The sequence below is a fragment of the Protopterus annectens genome, chromosome 1.part2, assembly GCF_019279795.1.
Source record: "Protopterus annectens isolate FY-2018-M chromosome 1.part2, PAN1.0, whole genome shotgun sequence".
NCBI classification, from domain to species: Eukaryota; Metazoa; Chordata; order Ceratodontiformes; family Protopteridae; genus Protopterus; species Protopterus annectens.
Window position 1 is genome coordinate 666791011 of NC_056727.1, and position 23503 is coordinate 666814513.

Genomic DNA, 23503 nt, shown 5'->3' on the forward strand with positions numbered 1-23503 from the left:
TCCAACTGAAACTCGAGTTCCTCCCAAACCATAATGCACAAATTCCTAACATACCTCAGATCTCATTTTCTGCTTTCGCATATAGATGTGGTCACCTTTCCTCTCGGGCATATTAAGAGATAAGTGAATTTTCTGTAATACTTTTTTCCAAATTTCTTCTTTAAATACATATACTTGTGTATTCTCTGTTACCATTACTGGTATTTTTCTGTAAGCCTTGAAGCCCCTTTTTTTTGTGTGTGTAACTTTCCTTTTTCCATGTTCATGTATTCTTCAGTACCATCGCTGGTATTTGTTTGTCTTTTTTCCCCTTTTCTTCCTCCTTACCTTTTTAAAAAGATCTATCTATCTTCACTGTTAGTTAAAGAATTTTTTAGGATGTCTGAAAAAGGATTTAAAAAGTGTAAAAAAACGCGGCCATAAGTTGCCTTATTCTGACACCTGTGACCTTTGTATCTACTGCTTGGGTCCAGAACACCTTAATGTGAATTGTGAGATATGTCAAAGTTTTAATCCTTGAGTTACAGAGGACAGAAAGTACAAATAACTGGTCTATTTCCAACTTCCTTTTCAGAAGCCATAGCTGGGGCTCACCCCTCCAAAATAGCTTCCAAGGACACTCCAAAAAAGTCCCCGAAAAAGTCAGGTTCTTCAATTCCATCTTCTATGGAGCTTCCTCTCAAAAAATCCAAATCAGATACAAAGCTGTTTGGCTCCAAAATGCCCTCAATATCCCCTAAAAAGCCTTCGGATCAGAGTACTTTGGCTCTGAAGATACATCCTAGGGTCCAATACTCCCCAACTATCGACCCAGTTCCTTCTAGTGTTCCGTCTCCCTTCCTTGAGAAACAACAGTCCAAGTTGCCATCTATTGCTTCATCTCATTCTTCCAAGAGTCTCACTGAAGCTGACATGAATAGAATGATGAGGAAGTTTCTCTCAGCGTAGATACAGATGGGGGTTCTCCCAGATCCATCCCCCTTAGGTCAGGAAGTCTTCATTAGCTGTACCCCTCCAGTATCAGCTCCTTCTCTGATCTGACACTTCATTTTGGAGTCCTTGGATTAGAGTTTGCCAAGACTGTCTGGTTTGGATCCAAGGCTAATGGTGTCCTGGGATCCAAAGGTTTCTCTGAGTGCCCCTGCTCCATCAAATTTGAAGCTGAGTGGATCTTAGAGCAGAAGTACCCTGGTCAAATCTGAAGTGCTGAAGTCAACTCAAGTTTTGGAACTATCTCTGCCCCTCAGAGCCTTAGCCCTGGACAACTCAACTCTGGTCTCTGTCTTGGGTAGATTGCCTTCTGAGCAGATGAAGCCGATGGGACCGAAGCATGTATTCTCAACTCCATCTGCTTCCTTCTCCCTGGGATGGTCTGCCTTCGAGGTAGTCCACAGAGGTTTCTCTGCTTCAGCAGGATGGATGGTCTCTCCCCCATCAGATCTTCCTTTAGTGTCCCATGTGTATATGCACCAAAAGCCGTGACATTCGACTCTACAGGGACAGCCAGTCCAACCCCTCCAGGCTACCGAGCAAGGTATTACCCTCTCTTCCAACACTTCCCCGGAACATCCCACTGAGGAAGTACCCTAGAAGAGAAAGTGCAAAGGAGGCACCTAGATCCCCCTCAGGAATCTGTCTTGGTAGACACAGATTTTGATGAAGTGGAAGGATCCCCCATATCACCACCTGAAGATGTCTCATTTGGAGACATTCTGGGCATCCTCAAGAAACAGGATGGTTGGTCCTCCCAAAATCCTTTTCCAGAGGAATCAATGTTTCTGGAGGCATTTGGATCTGGACCATCTACCTCCTGGGTAACTCTGCCTGCTGATGAGCTCATTGATTTGATCTTTCAGTGGACATGGAAGGAAGCTGATGCAGTTGAACCTATCTTCAAGAGACCAGACTGAATTCTGGCACCTCCAACAGGAAGGGAACACTGGAGCAAGAGAGTACCAGTAAATACCATGGTCATAGCAGTGGCCACAAAGAAGGAACTTGCGGAACAAAGTTCCACTGTTCATCCCTCTAATAGAGAGTCCAGGGCTTTGGACAGGTTCAGAAAGTATGTCTGTGCGTCAGCAACCTTTACTCTTAGGTCACTGAAATACCTGGCACATTTCACAGGACTACAAAGAGATATGATTAAGGAGTTGTCAAATACTCTTTCAGTAACTACTGCTGCAGAGGCTCAAGCTTCAGTAGCCTCATAGTATGCAACCCTTCAGTCCATCTCAAATTTGTCCATGAGACTTATCTCTCATGCAGCTGAGGGTACCTCAAGAGTGGCTGGTTCAGGCATCTCAGTAAGGAGACTTGCCTGGATGCACTTGTGTGATTTTGCACAGCCCTTTAAGTCTTCTTTCATCAGTGCTCCCTTTCATGGATCTTCTCTGTTTGGCCTCATAGTGAAGGACACACTCTCCAGGTGTGAGAAGGATAGAAAAACTCTCTGTGCTGTAGGAGTATGTTTTTCAACTCCCCAAAGGTTAAAAAAAAGAATCTCTGGGTCCTTTCCAAGATCCACATGGAAGTGGTTCCCCAGAGGCAGGGGGGAAATGCTAATGGAATATGGCACCCAAGCGGCAGAAGTGGTCTGCAGAACCAGGGGGTCTAGAGACACTTTCTTTGACAAGCCCTACCAGTGCTCCTGAAAGGAGGCCGTATTGTTCCCCTGGGAAGGCAATTGGGGGTCATTTATCCCTGCACCAGAAAGCCTGGCTATAACTAACAACAGATACAGTAAAGTCCCCATTATCCTGTACTCCCAACCATCCAGCAATTTTGATTGGCTTGTATAGCAACATATGAACCAATCAAAAATGGCAAAGCAGAGCCTCTTCTGTTCAATGCTGAACAGTGGGCTGTTCTGCATTGAACAGAAGAGGCACCGCCTTGCCATTTTTGATTGGCTAGTATGTGGGTGTATGAGCCAATCAAAAATCACAAAACAGAGCCTCTTCTGTTCAATGCAGCTGTTCTGCAATGAACAGAAGAGGTTTCACTTTGCCATACTGGCATACAAGCAAATCAAAAATCACAAAGCATCTCTCAAGCGACCAGAAACTACACTTAACTGGCATCTACCAATCCCCATGGTTAAGTGAGAGCTTACTTTACTTGGGTGAGGAGGATTATTTCCAAAGGATGTACAATTCCTTTTTCCTTTCCACCTCTGTTCTCACAGAAGTTTCCTGAAGTTCCAGTCAATCAGTGGAAAGCAGCAACACTGGAAATACAAAAGCTGCTAGAAAAAAAGAGTCATCCAAGAAGTACCACCAAACCAGAAACGATCCAGAACTTATTCAGGATTCTTTTTTGTGCCAAAGAAAACAGGGAACTGGGGACCAATTCTGGATCTCAGCAACTTGAACAAGTCAGTTTGACACTCAGTTTGGGATGGTCATAGTTCAGTCCATCCTGCCCTTTTTAGCCAAGGACAATTGGATGTGCTCGATAGACCTTGAAGATGCATACTATCACATAAAAATGAACAGGTAGTCTACAAAGCTTTTATGCTTCGGGCTGGGAGCCAGTTATTACCAGTTCCAAGCCCTGCCCTTTGGTCTCACCACAGCCCCCAGGGTGTTCACCAAATGCATGGCAGTAGTGGCAGCTCATTTGAGGTGGTAGGGATTCCAGGTGTTTCTGTATTTAGATGACTGGCTCATTTCCGTACCAACCAAGCATCTACTCATAATAGTGAGAGACCAGATACTTCAAGCTTTCTGTCTTCTGGGAATCACAGTAAACTACAACCAAATCTCAGTTGCATCCATCTCAAACAATGGAATTCAGAGGAGCAAATTTCAATTCAGCATCTGCGATAGCCTCACTTCCTCTAAACAGAATGCAAACATTAAGATTCCAGGTCGCAAAAATTATTCACAACACCAAAATTTCAGCCTGATTAATTCTTCAAACGTTGGGCTCAGTGTCAGCAGCCATAATTCTTTTTCCCCTAGTAAAACATCATGTGGGAATTCTTCAATGGATGGCAGCATTCCAATGGTCAAGTCTCAGGATCACACAGACATCCAAAAAGTAACTTTCTTGATGGGTAAGGTCAGATCAGCTTTTACAAGGCCGTACGTTCATTCTCCCTCAAAGCAAAGTTATAGTTACCATGGATGCATCCCAGATTGAGTGGGGGAGGCACTTCCTTAGGAAACCAGTCCAAGGCACTTGTTCCCCAGAAGAGGCCAATTTGCATATAAATTTTCTGGAGATGAGAGCAGTGCTTCTAACATTACAAGCCTTTCAGAATGCTCTACCTGTGGGAGCAATTGTGATCCAAATGGAGAATATGTCAGTATTGTGGTACATCAACAAACAAGGAGAAACCAGGTCTTATCCCTTGCGTTGAGAAGCTGTCAGAGTGTGGCAATGGGCGATCTCATCCAACTGCTTTCTGATAGCAACGCACATTCTGGGGAAGTCCAATGTGATAGCAGACAAAAATCAGCAGGTCCTTTCTTCTACAGCATGAGTGGTCTCTCAACAAAAAGTGACCAAGGTGATTTTCTGTCAGTGGGGCAGGGGCGGCTCATGCCATTGGACTGCCGGACTGCAGCCCCCTCAAGAAAAAAGAAAAAAGTACTTTTTAGTTTTAGAAACTTTTAGTTATTTTTTTTACTGTCTTTATACCGAGTCTCTCATCAGCCGGCTGCTTTACGCCAACTGACTGAGCATGCGCACTTTTGAATTCCGGGTTGCGGCGTTTTTTTTTTTTTTTTTCTTAGTCTGAGATCCAAGTTCCAACTCCAGCGCTGCAGTCTGGATAGCGAATTAAGGCATCAGTGTGATGCCCAGCAGTCTATGCGGTTCCAAACCGCATAGAATTGGAAGGGGCTCGGACTGCCACGTCCGCAGGCACGTACATGATGTGCATGGGCTAAATGACTGCTGATTGGTTGTCGCTCTCTTCCCGGGCTTTATGTGCTGGGAAAAGAGCGAGAAGCAAACAGTTGCAGCCAGTTTCGGTTGTGGACTTGTCTTGTGGTGGAACAGGTGGATTATTCATGTATTGTATTTTATTTGCTTGCCTTGGCGGCCTAATTTCATTTGCTGGGCGTGACACAGGCACACAGTAGCTGAAGAAGAAGAAGTGCAGAGTTTCTTTTCTTCTTGGTGGTATGTATCATTATCATATCTCTCAACTGCAGATTTTGTCAGAATGTCCAGAATTTTGCTTCATATTTAGTGCCAGCTGCTACACCGTTAATTGCATATTTAGGATTAGGAACTAGACCATAGGCCAGACATCAGTTGCAGTTTGAATACAGAAATGAGAGTCTACTCTAAATCAAACATTTCTACCTAAATGTTCATGCACAGCTGGAAGTTTTGCTTGCTTGGAGTGTGTTCTTGAAAAAATCTTTTTTAAAATGTGCAGTCTGTAGACAATGTGACTTCTGTTTCTATCAAGTTCCCTGTTAATTTATATTTTCTATAAAAAGTTTGTTTTGAACTTATTTGGACTTGAGTGCTGTACACTTCTTTGTGCAATATTTATGTACCTTTGAAGAAAGCCAATTGTCCCATTATGTAGCCAAATCTGTGCTATTTAATTAGCTTTTCAAAAATAAAGAAGAACACATCAGTTTTGAAGAAAGCAAAATATCCTGTTATGTAGCCAAAATTGTACTATTTAATTAGCTTTTCAAAAAAGAACACATCAGTTTTAGTCATAAAGTCAGAAATGATTGCAAATATTACATTTTATATCTATAGTTACTAAGGTACAATGAAAAAAATGATCTGGAATTAAAGTTAATGATACAGAGCTTTTATGAACAAGTATAATTTTGAGTACTTAGCATTTTACAGATTAATATCCAATTCTGTGAAAGAATATTTCATTTTATATAGAATGTTCAGTATGTTACAGTGCGGTGGAAAAGGCATGCATGTTTAAAGTAGGTAGAAAAATATGTCTTTTGCTTTCATTTGCTAAACCTGCATGTTGTCATGCCACCAAGTATGGTTTTGTGCTACATACTTGTTCCTAGAAAATGCATGGGATGCTGCATTACATAATCTCAGTTTTTCATTTTTTCTCTTGACAATGATGGGAAAGGAGTAGAAAATACAAAATCTCAAGATGACTTGTAGGTTTGTGTTAATCTTTGTGTGACATTATATAAAATAATAATTTAATGATACATTGCTACCAGTCCTTAGTCTGAGTTGATTATTGGTAATCAATTGATTATTGAGTGACAAGAAGTCACTTATCCAAAACCATACATACATACAGTCTTCTTGAGGAAGTACTGTACTTAACAGAACTTTTTTTTCTAAAATGCTTTTTACAGCCTACCTGATCTAATGAATATCAGCCCTTCTTCTATGGGTCTCTGCCCATTTCCTCCCTATCAGTGACATATGGCTGCTGACTTGGGCATGAATTAACTTGAAGTAATTGTCATGCAGGCAAGTATGAAGGCTGCTTGTGTCACAGCCGTCCATGGACCATCAGCATTCCTGTGGCCATCCCCTTCCACAACTTCTGGGTTATAACACAATATACTCCTAGGGAATATACTCTGCCACCAGCAATCAATTCCCTGTCTTAGCCTCCATTGTTGTAACCTTTCTTGGCCTGCTTAATGACCAGGACACTTAAATTTAACCCTAATTCCCCTCATACGTGGCTTATGTGAGAACTTGCATCACCACAAACATGTCACTGGTGTGAAACAACTTTCTCCTCTACATATTTGCTTCCACAGTACACTAAGTGTAGTGTGTGTGTGTGTGTGTGTGTGTGTGTGTGTGTGTGTGTGTGTGTGTGTGTGTGTGTGTGTGTGTGTGTGTGTGTGTGTGAAATGCCCCAGGTGCTACATGGTGGTGGGTAGAGAATAAGGCTTGAACCCTGTACCTTGAGCCCAGGTGGCAGGAGCCTGAATTCCCTACCCACCACCATTTGTAAAAACATTGCAGATTTTTCCCTCATACTTGTTATATTCTTCATAAAATCTGTGGTTTCTATATTTGTGTCCTTGCAAAGCTGATATTGCAGTGGTGCAGTGGTAGCATTGTTGCCTGACAACTACAGGTTCTCTGCTTTGATTCTTGGCTGGGGTGCTTCACCTTTTCTGTGGAGTCTGTATGCCCTTCCTGTGTTTGTTTCCTCTAGTGTCCTCCCATCTTACAAAGACATGTATCTGTCTGGAGTGTTTCTCCCTGGGCCTCTGCTAAAAATTAGCTTTTGTTCCAAGTCAGACTTTCCTGGTTAATAAATGTTAAAAATGACACGCATTTGAATATCAGACTTCATATTCTTCAGAAAGTGCATGGTAACGCAAAAGCTTTTATTCTAGCAATTTTCTAAGTGTATAAGATGGATATTTGAAATGTATCCCTATTTTTTGGGATTGTATTCCCCCGTTATTGGCTTCATCCAGATTTTTTGTGCTAAGGTTGAGAGCTATGGTAAGAACTGAATTCATTAAATACGTTTGGGGGCTATATTCCTCCATTGCAGGCTTTGTCCGGGTGTTTTTTTGCTAAGAGATTGAGAGGTATGGTGAGAACTGAATTCACTGAATGTTTAGGGGCTGTATTCACCCATTATTGCTTTGTTCAGGTGTTTTGTGCTAAGAGGTTGACAGCTGTGCTAGGGTGAGAACTGAATTCACTAAATGGTTGCCATTTAAGTTTCCGTCTTCCTCTTTCACAAAACAGCTGATTTGGCATAGTGGTATGTTGCTCTGACTGTTTTGCACAGGGTCCTGGGTTTAAGGCTTGGCAGTGAAATGTATGGCGGTAACACAGCATTTTATTCTAGCAACTTTCCAACATTATATAAGCAATGTTTAAAATGTGTCCCTGGTTTTTGGGCTTTTGTCCCCCCTACAATAAACTTTGGCTTTTTCCAGATTTCTTTGTGCTGCAAAGTTCAGAGATACAACTGAGTGAGTAGATTGTACAAGGAGCTGAGAGCTGCAGGGGAGCAAAAGTTTAGTGCTGCTTATGCTAAGTCTGCTTGCATTGTTAATAGCACAACAGGTAGTATACTTGCTTTTGATGCAGAAGGCTGTGGGTTCTACTCCCACAGTAGATAGATGCATTGCTGATACTGTACTGTGTTGCAAAAGGGGTGGATGCTGCAGTCCTTTTTGGCGAAGATACCTAGTAACTATGAACCTGTTATCAGTTTGCCATCCATTCCCTATTGCAATATTGCTAGCTTATCATTTTTTTAGTGTAAGATAGGCAATTTATTCCTCAAGGGTAACAGGCACTTTATTTGTAGATGAAACAATGAAATACAAAGTGTTTGCTAGCAGCAGCCTCTTCATTAGTTACAGATCTCTTTAATGTGGAATTATTTAGATGACTTTTACTTCAGCGATTGTGCATATGTACTGATACTGGTGGACTGTAGAAGTTTGAGTAGACTTTTATGATGGAAATGTTCTGAATTGGGCAGATGTTAAGTTGTCAATCTCGCCTTCATTCTTGCTTGATGAGATCTTGATGGGTTCGGAGCCGATCCCTCGGCTCCGACTCGGCACTTGCTTTAGCTCGAGAACTCCTTTTACCAGCTCGAGGCAGCCCCATATCCCATGATGCAAGGCAGGAAGTACCCAGATCTCGTTTGCCGCTTCGCTTGGGAGGTCTTCTCTTTACCAGCTCCTGGTAAGTAATTCACTTTTGTGATATTTAAGCCCCTTTTTTAGTTAAAACTATTTTTTGATAGTTTATTTTTAATTTTAACCTTTTTCTGACAGAAATCCCTGTCTCTTTTAATTTTTAGTCAGTCAATTTTCCCTATCCCTTCCCCCCCCTGTTAGGGTGTGTGTGTTGGTGTTTTTTACTAAATACCTTTTGGTATTAGTTTAATTTATTTTGACTGGTGTGTGTGTGTGTTGCGTTTTAGGCACCATGTCTAAGGAGAGGGTTTCAGGTTTTAAGAAGTGTGACTCGTGCTGTCAGAAGATGTCTCTGACAGACGGTCACACTTCTTGCCTGTACTGTTTGGGCCCTCTTCACCTGCAGGACTCCTGTGCTATTTGTCACTCCTTCAGCCAGAGAGTCCTGCAGGAGAGACGCAATAAGTTGATTCTCAGGGGTCTTCTTAAGCCGGAGGGCTCTCCGGCTAAGTCGGCTCCACAAAAATCAACCAAAACTGCCAAGGCCCAGGCTTCTGTTTCTAAGCCTGCGGCCTCGGCTCCGACTCGTATAGAGTCGAGATCGGCTCTGGCTGGAGCCGATTCTGATCCACAAAGCTTTCGGCGATGGCTATCGGTGCCGAATCTGCTTTGACCACTGTGGTGTCGGCTCCGATCGGCTCCGACACCCACGTGGCACGGGCATCGGTGTCGGCTCCGATCGGCTCCGACACCCATGTGGCACAGGCATCGGTGTCGGCTCCGATCGGCTCCGACACCGTTACCTTGGTAGCTGTATCGGCTCCGGCTGGAGCCGATACATCGAGACGTTCTGCCGGCTCCGAAATCGGTGCCAACAGGATCAGTAGTATCGGCTCCGATGGCCCATTCCAGGAAGAGGTCGAGGTCTCCTTCCTTGGAGCCGATACTTTCGGCTCCGGCTTCGCCTCTTCTATCGGAGCGGAGCCATCGGAGCCGATCTTCAAGGTCATCCAGGTTGTCAGATCATGACCTAGAGAGAGTGGTCAGTAGATTGCTCAAGTCACAGGTACTGGCCCAAATGCTACACAGTCCGTCTCAGCAGGCGACTGTTGGTCCACACCCCGTTACTGTTCCTCCTTCGACTCTACCCCAGAGTTTGGAGTTGGAGTCTTCGGGCATGGTTACTGCTACGGCTGGAGGACGGATACCTCCTTCTGTCCCTTCAGCCCTACTCTTATCTCCTCTTCCTTAGAGGGATTCGGTGGTCGGGCTTCCATGGTCTCCTCCGAGGGGTGAGTGGCATCGGACCCTTGTCCGAGCCCGCTCTTCCCTTGGAGCCTCGGCCTTGGTGAGCTCGGCTCCGACATCTGCCTCGGAGACTTCCTTTTCGGTGGCCCCTGGAGTTCCTAGCTCTTGGAGCGGGTTCTCTCGGACCTGCCTGGGAGGGGAGCATTGAGGTGATGAAGAGTGTACTGGCCACTGGTATCAGTCAGCAGTCTCTTCCCGTAGCTCCTCCCTCTATTGTACCTGTTGACATCTCTGCCACTTCTCTTGCTACAGGACCCAGAGATCCTCCGCCTCAGGTTTCCCCATTGGGAATTTCCCCTCTTCCGAGGATTCTCCTGATGTTTCGGAGATCCTCCTAGGAAGAGGACTTGTAAGAGGAAGCATGTAGACTCCCTGAGTCTGTCACTCGGATACTGACTTTGATGAGTCAGAGGGATCCCTAGATCCCCTCTGAGGATGTCTCCTTCTCAGACATCCTAGAACTTCTGAAACAGAGGGAAACTGGCCCACCAACAATCCCTCTGAGGATGAGTCAGTATACCTAGAGGCGTTTGGATCTCGGCCCTCCACCTCCTGGGTGTCTCCGCCTTCGACCCCCTTATGCAGGTTATTGCACGAAAGGCGTGGACAGCTCCTGACTCTGTAGAGCCAGTCCCTAGGAGGCCTTCTAAATTTATCACTGCCCCTAGTGACAAACAATTCCTTACCAAAGGTGTCCCCGCTGATGCCATGGTGGTGGCTGCGGCCACCAAAAGGAACTTGCAGATCCTTCCGTGCCCGTCCATCCTCCTAATAAGGACTCTAGGACCATGGATAGGTACGGCAAGTGGATGTTTTCCTCAGCGACCTTTGCTATCGTTCGCTGAATTATCTTTGTCACTTCACCAGACTCCAGAGAGATATCCTGAAGGAGCTGGGAGAAGTAGTTCAGGATCCTACAGCTGCAGGGGCCCAAGAAAAGATTGCTTCGCAGCTAGGAACCCTCAATTCCATTGCTAACTCCTCCATGCGGCTAATATCTTATGCTGCGGATGGAGCGAGTAGAGCCGCAGGCACAGGTGTGGCCCTTAGACGCCAAGCCTGGATGCGGCTATGTGATTTTGCGGATCCCTTTAAGGCGTCCTTCACAAATTCTCCCTTTGATGGGTCAGCTTTGTTTGGCCCTCAGGTGAAGGAGACCTTGACCAGGTGTGAGCAGGACGGCAAGACTCTTTCTGCTGTTGGAGTCCGTTTTCCACCCCTTCTAGGCCTTATCCCAAAGGACAGAAGGGTGGGAAGATGTGGTTCCGTAAATCCCAAGGAGTCACGCCGGATTCACGTGGTCAGTTTACCCCTAGAGGCAGAGGGGTAACAACAACAGACGCAGCTCTAGAGGCAGAGGGGTCCAAGAACCAGGGCAACAGGGAGTCTCTTCCTGAGAAGCCCTTTCAGCATCCCTGAGGTGTTGCCCGGCTGTCCCTCCTTGGAGGCAGTCGGGAAGATTATCACTGTACCCAGAAGCCTGGCATTCCCTCACTCAAGACAGATGGGTACAGTCGATCATATCCAAGGGTTACATAATTCCTTTCGAGGAAAGTCCCTTCCCTCAAGTTCCCTTCCAGATGTACCACCGGTCTAAGGGACATTGCAGAGTTAGAAATCGCAAAACTACTGCAAAAAGAGCCATTCAGCCAGTTACAATAGACCATTCAGAGCCGGAATCTACTCAAGGTTCTTTTTGGTCCCCAAAAGACGGGAGACTGGAGACCAATATTGGATCTCAGCAGACTCAACAAGTCTGTGAGGAAGACAAGATTCGAATGGTCACTCTTCAGTCAATTCTGCCCTTCTTACAGAAGGACAACTGGATGTGCTCAATAGATCTTCAGGATGCGTGCTATCACATCAAAATTCACAGACGCTCCAGGAGATTTCTCCGCTTTCGGCTGGGGTCCAGTCATTTCCAGTTCAGAGCCCTGCCCTTTGGTCTCACTACAGCCCCCAGAGTGTTCACCAAATGCATGGCAGTGGTCACGGCTCACCTGAGACGTCAAGGATTCCAGGTGTTTCCGTATCTCGACGACTGGCTCCTGTCAGCCACCACCAGGCATCAGCTTATACAAGCCAGGGATTACACAATAGACCTTTGTTCTCATTTGGGCATCTCAGTCAACTTCGAAAAGTCATTCTCATCACCCTGCCAGTCTATTACCTTCATAGGTGCAAACTTAAACACTGTTCGGATGTCAGCTACCCTTACAGAACAAAGAGTTTCAGACATTCAGACTCATGTCAGGATCATTCTGGCCAGCAAGAAGGTACAGGCCAGAATGGTTCTAAAGGTATTAGGTCTCATGGCTGCGGCCATTACTCTTCTTCCCCTGGCTCGATTCTACATGCGCCTCCTTCAGTGGATGCTGTTCACACAGTGGTCATACCAGCAACTCCCAATGCGTCACCAGATTCTGGTGACACAAACATGCAAAGAACATCTTGCTTGGTGGATCACATCGTCTCAGGTTCACCAAGGCAGGTGCTTTGTACCTCCGTCCCGATAGCCACTGTCACCACGGATGCCTCCCTGATCGGGTGGGGGTCATTATCAGGGCAGGATGGTTCATGGGGCGTGGCAACCGTTCGAGTACCATCTGCACATAAATGTCCTGGAGATGAGAGCAGTGCTTTTAACGTTGCAAGCCCTCAACGACTTTCTTCCCGTAGGGACAATTGCAGTCCTCACAGACAACATGTCTGTAGTTTGGTATATCAACAAACAGGGCGGAACCAAGTCCTACCCCTTGTGTCGAGAAGCGCTCAGACTATGGCAATGGGCGATCTCCTCTCATCAGTTTCTGGTAGCAACGCATATCCCTGGGAAAACCAACATTATAGCGGACAAATTGAGCAGAGCTATTCTCATGCCTCACGAGTGGTCTCTCAAGCAATCCATAGCGGAAGAGATTTTTCTGGAATGGGGTCGTCCATGTTGCGATCTTTTTGCTACTCCCCAAAACAGCAAATGTCCAGACTTCTTCAGCCTCTTCCCTCTATCAGGCCATCCCCCCAGAGACGCTCTGACCCAGGATTGGCCCCAGGGACTTCTTTATGCCTTCCCTCCATTTCCTCTGATCCCTCAGGTGATCCAGAAAGCTACCGTTTTGAGAGCCAAATTGATTCTCATTGCCCCCTTACTGGCCTCGACAAGTTTGGTTCCCGTTCCTCCATCGTCACCTTTTGGTGCAGCCGTGGCATCTGGACCCAGTGCCAGATCTACTGATTCACCAATCCGGTCAGCTGCACCGGTCAATCCCTTCTCTCAACCTCACAGCATGGTTGCTCCACTTCCTTCCTTAGCCAGGCTTCCTTTGATCTCTAACACAGTTAGAGATATCATAGTAGCTTCACTAAAATCCTCTACCAGGAGGATTTACACAAGCAAATGGAAACGTTTCTCTTATTGGGCTAAGGCCCAAAATATTGATCCTTTTACTGCCCCTGTTCAGGCAGTTCTGGACTTCTTAGCAGAGATTTTTCATGCAGGCTCCTCTTCTTCAACAGTCAGAGTTCAGTTGGCTGCTATTTCTAATTTTCATGTCGGGATAGCAGATCATAATATTATGTCCCATAGGCTCTGCAGGGCCTTCTTGAAAGGAATTTTCCTACTAAAGCCTCCAATCAGGAATCCTCCTCCTCAGTGGGATCTAAATTTAGTGCTGACATCCTTGATTCTTCCCCCCTTCGAGCCAGCTGTTTCTTGTTCCCTGAAATATCTTTCTTGGAAAACGTTATTCCTAGTGGCTATTACATCTGCCAGGAGGGTGTCTGAACTTCATGCTCTTTCAGTTCGACCCCCCTATTTGATTTTTCACAAAGACAGAGTATCCTTGAGAACTAATCCATCCTTTTTACCCAAGGTCGCTTCAAAAAACAATCTGAATCAATCCATTGATCTCCCCGTATTTTTCCTAACTATTCAGATAGAGCTGAACAAAAGCTACATTATCTTGGCGTCCACCGTCAGCTCAGATATTATTTGGACAGAACAAAAAATTTAGAAAATCTGATCAACTTTTTGTTTCCTATGCGGATAATAAAAAGGCCTACCTGTTTCTAAAGTGACTTTGTCCAGATGGCTTTCTTCGGTCATCACTGAAATTTATACGATCAGGGGAAAACAGCTGTGCTCAAAACCTAAAGCACATTCAACTAGGAGTTTAGCTACTTCTACAGCTTTTCAAGCTAGACTGCCTTTGGACACTATTTGTGCAGCGCCACTTGGGCCACTCCTCACACTTTTGTTTCCCATTACAAATTGGACTTGGCCTCCAGGGACAGAGCCAGTTTTGGCTCTACAGTCCTCAAGAGTTTGTTCCATTGAGCCACCCAGGATAGAGGTGCTAGGGGCCTTGGTCCCATCAAGCAAGAATGAAGGCGAGATTGACAACTTAACATTAAGAAGTTATGTACCTACCATAACGTTCCATGTTAGTTGTCTTCTCTCGCCTTCTTTCTTGCGACCCTCCCTCCTTCCCCCTGGCCTGGACAGACCTTGTATAAGAAACTATTATGCTAAGACCATTCAGACCTGGTCCTTTTTCCATCTGTAAGTTTCTTCTTCCTTTGGGAAGTATTTTATGCTTGGTGTTATTGCCCTTTTGTCAACAAACGAGATCTGGGTACTTCCTGCCTTGCATCATGGGATATGGGGCTGCCTCGAGCTGGTAAAAGGAGTTCTCGAGCTAAAGCAAGTGCCGAGTCGGAGCCGAGGGATCGGCTCCGAACCCATCAAGATCTCATCAAGCAAGAAAGAAGGCGAGAGAAGACAACTAACATGGAACGTTATGGTAGGTACATAACTTCTTATTTTGTCATTACTGGTGCATGCATTTTGTTTCATTGTTTACTGGAAAATTTTCAAAACAAATTTAAAACACCCTCTAAAACGGTACTGTATTGTACAAGGAATATAATTTAATACAATCAGGAAGGTGTATGAAAGAGCATGTGTATGTTTCGTGTGCAAGGGGCCTGTGATTTGAAAACAGTCCAAACCCAAAGTTAATCTGCCACTGGCAAAATGTATTTTCTTTGAATGTGGGTTTCAATGCTGTTTCAGTGAATGTGAGTTTTCAAGGGCAGAGAAGTTTTAATGCTAAGTCGGTTTTCATTGTGAGACTGCATTGCTTTGTTTAGCAGATATGATATCTATTAGTGTTTGCACTGTAAAATGCAAAAGAAAACTTTCAAATGAAGTCCAAATCATCACAGAAGTAAAGCAGTATGCACATTAGTGTTTATGGTTTTTGTTTTTCGGCTTTTCCCAGTTAGTGTTTATAATAAATGGGGTGAAATAGCCAAGTAATGGTTCATTGGAATGGCTGTGGGGGGGGAAGCTCCATTCAACCATGATTTTGTGAGGGTGGGGGGGAAGGCAGCAAACTCAGACAGCCCCGGCTGAACTATACCTCTCAACTGTCCAGATTTTTGCAGAATGAAGAGATTTTTGCTTCTTATTTTTGGTTTGTTCCTCATAAAATGTGTGGTTTTCTGTCAAATCATTTAGGAATGAAGTCACTAAATAATGACAGACACTGAGTTTCAGACTTCATAACCTTCAGGAAAAATGCATGGTAAAGCAAGGCCTGGTATTCTATCAACTGTCTCAGTTTATACAAGAGCAATTTTTAGTACTGTTTGTATGTTCCCCCAATATATTTGGCCTTGTCCAGATTTCCTGCATTAACAGGTTGAGAGGTACATGCAAATAAATTGCTTTATAGAATTAGGCATATCCAAACCTCTCAACTGTACCCGATTTTGACTCAAAATGTTGCTCTTCCCCAAATAATGTCTCCGCAAAATGGCAATTTTGGAATAAAACATGGAGGGTTTACAATTAATAAATAACTGTAATAATCAATTATAGATTGGACTGCAGTGGGAGTGACAGATCCATTTAAGGTGGAGGTGGGATTACATCAAGGATCAGCTCTGAGTCCTTTCTTATTTGCAGTGGTGATGGACAGGTTGACAGATGAGATCAGACAGGAGGCCCCATGGACTATGATGTTTGCAGATGACATTGTGATCTGTAGTGAGAGTAGGAATCAGGTTAAGGAGACTCTGGAGAGGTGGAGATATGCTCTAGAGAGCAGAGGAATTAAGGTCAGCAGGGCTAAGACAGAATATATGTATGTAAATGAGAGGGAGGGTAGAGGAATGGTGAGAATGCAGGGAGTAGAGCTGGTAAATGTGGACAAGTTTAAGTACTTGGGATCAACAGTTCAGAGTAATGGTGAATGTGGAAGAGAGCTGAAGAAGAGAGTACAGGCAGGGTGGAATGGGTGGAGAAGAGTGTCAGGAGTGATTTGTGACAGACGAGTACCAGTAAGAGTGAAAGGGAAGGTCTACAAGAGGGTAGTGAGACCAGCTATGTTATATGGGTTGGAAACAGTGGCATTGACAAAAAGGCAGGAGTTAAAGCTGGATGTGGCAGAGTTAAAGATGTTAAGATTTGCACTGGGTGTGACTAGGATGGACAGGATTAGGAATCAGTATATTAGAAGGTCAGCTCAGGTTGGACAGTTTGGAGACAAAGCAAGAGAGGCAAGATTGCATTGGTTTGGACATGTGCTGAGGAGGGATGATGGGTATATTGGGAAAAAGATGCTAAGGATGGAGCTGCCAGGTAAGAGGAAAAGAGGAAGGCCTAAGATAAGGTTTATAGATGTGGTGAGAGAGGGCATGCAGGTGGTGGATGTGACAGAGCAAGATGCAGAGGACAGGAAGAAATGGAAACAGGTGATCTGCTGTGGCGACCCCTGACGGGAACAGCCGAAAGAAGATGATGATGATGATGAGATTGCTTTTATTTCAGAAATGCATGTAGATTCTTTTATTTTGTCAGCTGCTCAAGTTAGCAGTCCTAATATTAAAAAAGTGTCCCTTCTTTGCAGGTTCCCAGCTGTACTGTGTGGCTATTTTATATTTTTGAATCACATTTTTGGTCCATTTTTTATAAAATTGTGTTTTTTGCAAATTAGTGGCAAATCATTAAAGACTGAAGTTAGAAAATAATGACAGACATTTCAGTTTCAGATTTCATACCCTTCAGAAAATTCATACTAATGCAAGACCTACTATTCTATTATCTTTCTAAGTTTATAAGAGCAATATTTAAAAATTGTCCTTATTTTTGGGCGTTTGTCCCACTTCTATGTACGGCTTTGTCCAGATTTCCTGCTCTGAGGTTGAGATGTATGACAAATGTGTCAGGGCCATCGCAGTCAGCCAGAGACATTTCAAATTGTGACATACTTGTTGCACCCCACTCCCCTATGTAGTGACTCTGGATGTGTCCAAGCAAGGCAAGGAACAGTTATGCAGTGTAAATGTGCAGAGTATCCCCCCATCCAAGGTAGACACAAGAACTACAATGGCTTTTCATCTGTCCTTGATTTTGTACAATGTTCTCGTTTCTGTCATATTTTTTATACTGTTGATTTATGCTTTTTATTCAGAAAGTGCTTGTTGCTCTGTGTTTAAATAGCAATGTTTTAACTACCATCTGGTAAGCTTGTCTGAGATTGTAAGATGCAAGTAAGTTTTAATAAGCATACTGTTAACGAATTGCCAACATTGAAAGCCTTTCGGTTGCCATGCAGAGAATACTTACATAACTAGATAACATATAAGCCTTGGGTACTGAAATGCATATGACAGTATTTGTAATAAAGGACAGGATTACATTATTAAGAGCTCATTACAGGCTTTACCTGCAAACTAAACAGAATGCCAATCTATCATGTGTGGCCCATATCCTGTGCAGTAATCCTTTAAGCAATGTATGTTCAGCTTGTTTCCTGTTTGCTTTTAATTTTTTACTTTGATCATGTTTTCCCCATGAAACAAGTAGATAGTTGTTGTCAGGCAGCAGGTCTTTTTTGGATAAGAAACATTTTTACAAGTGGGGGTATCACAGAGATTGCTACTTTCAGCATGTTACTTGGTACTTTAATAAAGCTGAATTTAAATTATAATTAGAACCGCAGTGCAAGGAGAAGTGGTTTGAGTTGAGTGCTGCTTGTTTTTTTATACTTGATTTTTAACTGGCATTCCAGTAATGTATTTAAAAAGTAATTTATTTTTTCATGCCTCACAACCTTTTTGTTTCCATCTAGATATTAAGTAAGCTGCCATGCAGCCAATGGATTGAAATATTGTTTTTCTTCTACACTTTCCTTTTTTCTTGATTGGACTCTCATAATGATGGTTTGGCACCCAGGGCAGCGTATTTAATTAAAGTTACAGTTTTTGTGGTTTTGATCATGGCTCCTCCCCTTTCTAGTTGGCCACACCCATTCCCATTGACCCCACCCATTCAGCTGTCTCCTGCAGCCCCCCTTTGATTTGAAGTCACCAGCCGCCACTGCAGTGGGGCCAGCCTTGCTGTGATCTTTTTGCATCTCCCTTAAACAACAAGTGTAGCAGCTTCTTTGTCCTAATCCTCCCCAATGGAGGAATCACAGAAGGACACTCTGTTCCACAATTGGACCTCTGGTCTTCTCTGTGCTTATCCACTAACCCCTCTGATTCCCAAATTTCTTCAGAAAACTGTAAGGTTGAAGAGCAAAATCATCCTCATTGCATCTTATTTTCCTGGACAGGTTTGGTTCCCCTTCCTTTGGCCTCATCTTCTTTACCCACCTTGGAGTCTGGATCTATCCATACCTACTGTCTCACCTGACAGACATGATTCATCTGGACATTTCAAACCTCAGGCCAACAGAGTGATTTCTCCACTTCTGTTAATAGCTAGACAACCTATGACATCATCCCCTGTTTGTCATATACTTTTGTCTTCCCATAAGTCTTCCACTAGGAAAATCTACAAGAGTAAGTGGAAGACATTTGTTTGTTGGGCAAACATATTGATCCCTTTTTAGCCCCTACACAAAGAGCACTAGAGTTTTGACAAACATTTTTAATGAGGGTCTATCTCCTCTACCATTACAGTTCAATTGGCAGTAGTCTGTAACTTTCATACAGAAGTTGACAATTCCTCTCTAGCTTCTACTAAAATATGCAGTGCTTTTCCAAGAGGTACTGTTTTAGCTTAGACCACCTTATAAAGATCAGACCTTAATCCATCCCCCCTTTGAACCAGCTGGAAAATGTAATCTTAAATATCTGATCTGGATGACTATATTCCTAGTGGCTATTACTTCTGCCAAGATAATTTCAGAATTTCAAGCATTATCCTCTAAACCTACTTACATGATTTTCCATAAGGATAGTGTGACATTAAGAACCAACCGTTCCTTCCTTCCTAAGGTGGCGTCAGAATTCAGTATCAATCAGTCTATTAACTTGTCCATTTTCATCCCCAAATTTGAAAATAAAGGTGAATACATTATTAAATTTGCTAGACATTCATAGACAGTTGTATTTTTACTTACACAGAACAAAAGACATTAGAATATCTGATAAATTATTTATGTCCTTTGCAGATAAAAAAAATTGGGCAAGTCTGTTACAAATGTAACATTGGCAAGGTGGATTACGGACTGCATAGCCTTTATTTACATTAAATTGGGCAATTTCATTACCAAAACCTTTAAGAGCCCACTCTACAAGATCTATGGCAACCTCGTCAGTATTTTTATCCAACCATTCCATGGATGACATATGTGCAGCTGCTACTAGGGCTAATCCTCATACATTTATTACTCATTACAAATTGGATCTGGTCTCGAGGGGAAGAGCAGCCGTTGGTTCAACCGTGCTCAGGAATATCTTTCCTTAGAGTCCACCCGGGATATCAGGTAGCTGGGGACTGTCCCACTGATTGAGGAATGAATGAAAATTGACAACATCAGATGAAGAACTTATGTACTTAAAACAATGTTCTATCTGTGTTGTCTATTTTCATTCTTCCTTGACAACATCAGATAAAGAAGTTATGTATTTACCACAATGCTCTATCTGTGTTGTCCATTTTCATTCTTCCTGAACTTCCTGCACACCGACCCCCAACTCGTCTCATCATGGACTTCTGGAAGAATGGGATGCTGTTAAGACACCAGTGTGTCTTGTATGGAGCTCCAGGTACTGATTTCCTTTGTTAGGAACATTATTGTAATATTTATTATTTTTGTCATCTGGCAAACAAGATCTGAGGTATGTTAGGGGTTGGTGCATTATGGGTAGGTAGGTGCTTGAGACTTTCATTTGGCCGTGAGATATAGTAACATCTGAGTTGGACCCGAGGTTTGGATCCAAACCCAATGGTTGAGGAAGAATGAAAATGGACAACACAGATAGAGCGTTATGGTAAGTACATAACTTCTTTTTTTAACACTTTTTTTTCTGTTTTGCTTGTTATTTATTGTTTGCCTTTGTTTTAATTTGTGCAGTGCTTTGAGACTTTTTTGACTTCTTTGTTAAAGCCTCTTTTCAGAGGCAAACCAGGATGTTTGATTAAGTGACTTACTCAAGACTCATAAAAGAAGCCAATGGAAACAGATAATCTCCTCAGAGACATACAAGAAGCCAGTGGAAACAGAGCATCTACTCAGAGTCATACAAGAAGCCAAGGGAAACAGAGAATCAAACCCAAGAATACAGGATAAACTTTTTAGAAGCTCATAATTGCAATTTTCTAAGCTAACTCCCAGCTTTGGAGCAGCACTTCTTATTTAAAAAATGATTATGTTGCAAAACATTTAATGACTAGTTATTATGTTCATTGACTTTGTTTATTCACTGTCACCAGACTATGGTACTGTTGAATGAGAGCAGCAGGTGCTTGTCATTTCTAACCAGTGAAGCTCAACATGCATAAGACAGTTGCATGTGAACAGAATCTTGTTAATGTACAGGTTGGTAGTGTATGGTCTTGATGTGGGTTTTGATAAGAGTCACAAAGCTCAAAGTACAATATGTAAGCAAATAAGCTTTTGTCAACATGTCGAAGGTTTAAAAGAAAATAAATTTTATATATATAACATATAAATAAATAACTAATTTTTATATATATATATATATATATATATATGTATATATATATATATATATATATATATATATATAATGTATGTATATTATATATACATTTATTTATAAAGTATTATAACTGATCAAATGGACTGATTCATGCAGATGCTTTATAACTATGACCTTAGAAAACCAGTGTAAGTACTTCAAGAACCTGTAGGTTCCACACAGAAAGTGGCCAGAGGGCTGAACTGAATTCACCAGCACTTAGGGCTGTGATATTGTAACACTACCATCTGTCTCATGTTGTGCCATTACTAAATTTCTAATTTGGTCATAACAGGATATGTGACTGGCTGTGAAAGGTGTACTTGCACTCATGTAAAGCTTCTCAGTTTGAATTTTTGTGGGCTGAGATTAAGAACATTTTACTCTTTTCCCCTACATCAAAAGTAGGCATGTGCAGGGATCCTTTCCTACCTAATCATGAGTCATTTGAGATTGTCATTGCACAGAGTAGTAAAGGTTTCTGTGTGGGAGTTACGGATTCCCTCCTAATCTCTCTTTACTGTCTACATGGAAATTTCATATTCTACCTTTGTCTCTATGGGTTGTCTCTGGGCACTGTGGTTTATTCCACCTCCTAACAACATGCTGATTGACATGTTACTTTAAAACTGTCCATGAATGCATTTATCCTTGTGGTTTGGGTTATGGCTGAATGAGGTCTGAAGTGAAGCAGTTTAATTAGCAAGTTAACAAATAAAAGTGTTAAAATTAAATTAAAACAGTGTTTTATTATTTTCTTTAGAACCACACAACTAGCTGACCCAGTGGTATGAAGGCAGAATATCAGCGTGTGCTGTCTGCTATCCATGTTGTCTAATGATCTTGGAAGCTGGAAGGATAGTTAGAGTGGAAAGTTTATACTGCAAAGGCTTGCTAATCTATCGCGAGGGTAGAGGAGGTACGACAGTTCATGCTACCTCATTAATCTATGGTAGAGAAGATCATGGGGATATCATTCACTGATGATAAACTGAAGGTCAGCAGCAAGCGACATTTTATTTAATGAATCTGTGTGGATGCACATGTTTATGTTTGGCCTTGACAATACATTTAATGCACTACATGTTACATATTATGGGTTATGGGGAGAACACAATGAAGGTTTGAGTGGAGTACCTAGATAGTTTTTGTCGACTTGTTGTTTTTTTAACGCCTTTATTGAATTATCACTTAGGACCTAGGCAAACATGCATATATATATATATATATATATATATATATATATATATATATATATATAGATATAGATATATATATATAGATATATATATGTATATGTGTATATATATATATATATATATATATATATATATATATATATATATAGAGAGAGAGAGAGAACATACTAGCATGTTCCAAGTTAAATACATTGTGTCACATGTTCTTTTCTACAACTATCATCATTTACAGCATTACATAAATTGCTCATTTCCTGCCTTCCTTTAAACCTTAGTCCTCCTCCAAAACACTATTCTACATGAATTGTTCCCATTTTTAATTTTTTTCTATGTAATTTCTTCCTAACCTTTTCTAAAGACCCCACTTCCAGTTAATCTCTATTACAATGTTCATTACTTCAAATACAGTTGGTTTTGACTTTGATTTCCATTTTCTAGTAACTGCATTTTTTGGCAGTGACTAGAATTTTTTTAAACAACTTTATTGAATTATCACTTGTGACACAGGCAAATTTACATTCATATAAAAGTAATCAAAGTATGTTAACATAACAAACATTATACGTCACATAAATTGAATTAAACTGAACAAGGCCTTACTATGTCCATGCAATTCAGATCCTGTATCCTAGCTCAAAAAAAAAAAAAAGAAAAAACAGTTGTTTCTTTTGTTACGCTCATTTGTTCCCCCAGAATGTCAAACTTATTACACTCCAAAAACATATGTTCCCAGTGGGTCTATATCATTTTGTTGAAAACCTACTTCGCTGAACCACTATTCATCGAACTGAATCCATTGAACACCATTTCAGCAAACAGTTAAATCATCAAAACGTTTCCTAGTGAATAAATCTACTTGGCCACTACAGTGATCATAACAAAAACGACATGATTTTAAACTCGCCAAGGTGGGGGGGGTCTTCTCCACCCACACCCCCCCACATCCCCCCTAATTATATATACCAACTCTGAGAATGCACTACATTGGGGAAATGGGCAAATATGTAACAACGGCCAACTAACTGCCTTCTCTGGGAAAAAGTTTGGACGATTTCACTGTTCGCTGAAATGGTGTTCGATAGATTCAGTTTGATGAACAGACGTTCAGTGAAGTAAGTTTTCGACAAAATGATAGGTACCCATTCTTAGTTACCTCTTTCTTCCCCATTCATACCTCCAACATTTGGCATCTACATGAGGAAAAAATTATTTGGAGTCTGCTCAGGGTGTAAAAATATATATGCAAATACCTATAAGCAAAAATCCTAAATCTTCTAGAGTTTGTTGCATATTTGGGGCCATACATATGTCCTCCCATTGTTTCTTTGTGAATTGCCTATTCAGTCTTATTTCCCAGTCTTTTCTAATTTACTCTGATTTGTTCCTATCGTTATT

At 42.2% G+C, this 23503-nt stretch overlaps 1 protein-coding gene across 1 annotated transcript in view; it reads left to right on the forward strand.

The window, feature by feature from the left end:
- Positions 1-23503, forward strand: part of ADSS2 (adenylosuccinate synthase 2) — a 1823915-nt gene that overhangs the window by 830262 nt on the left and 970150 nt on the right. The window lies entirely within an intron of this gene.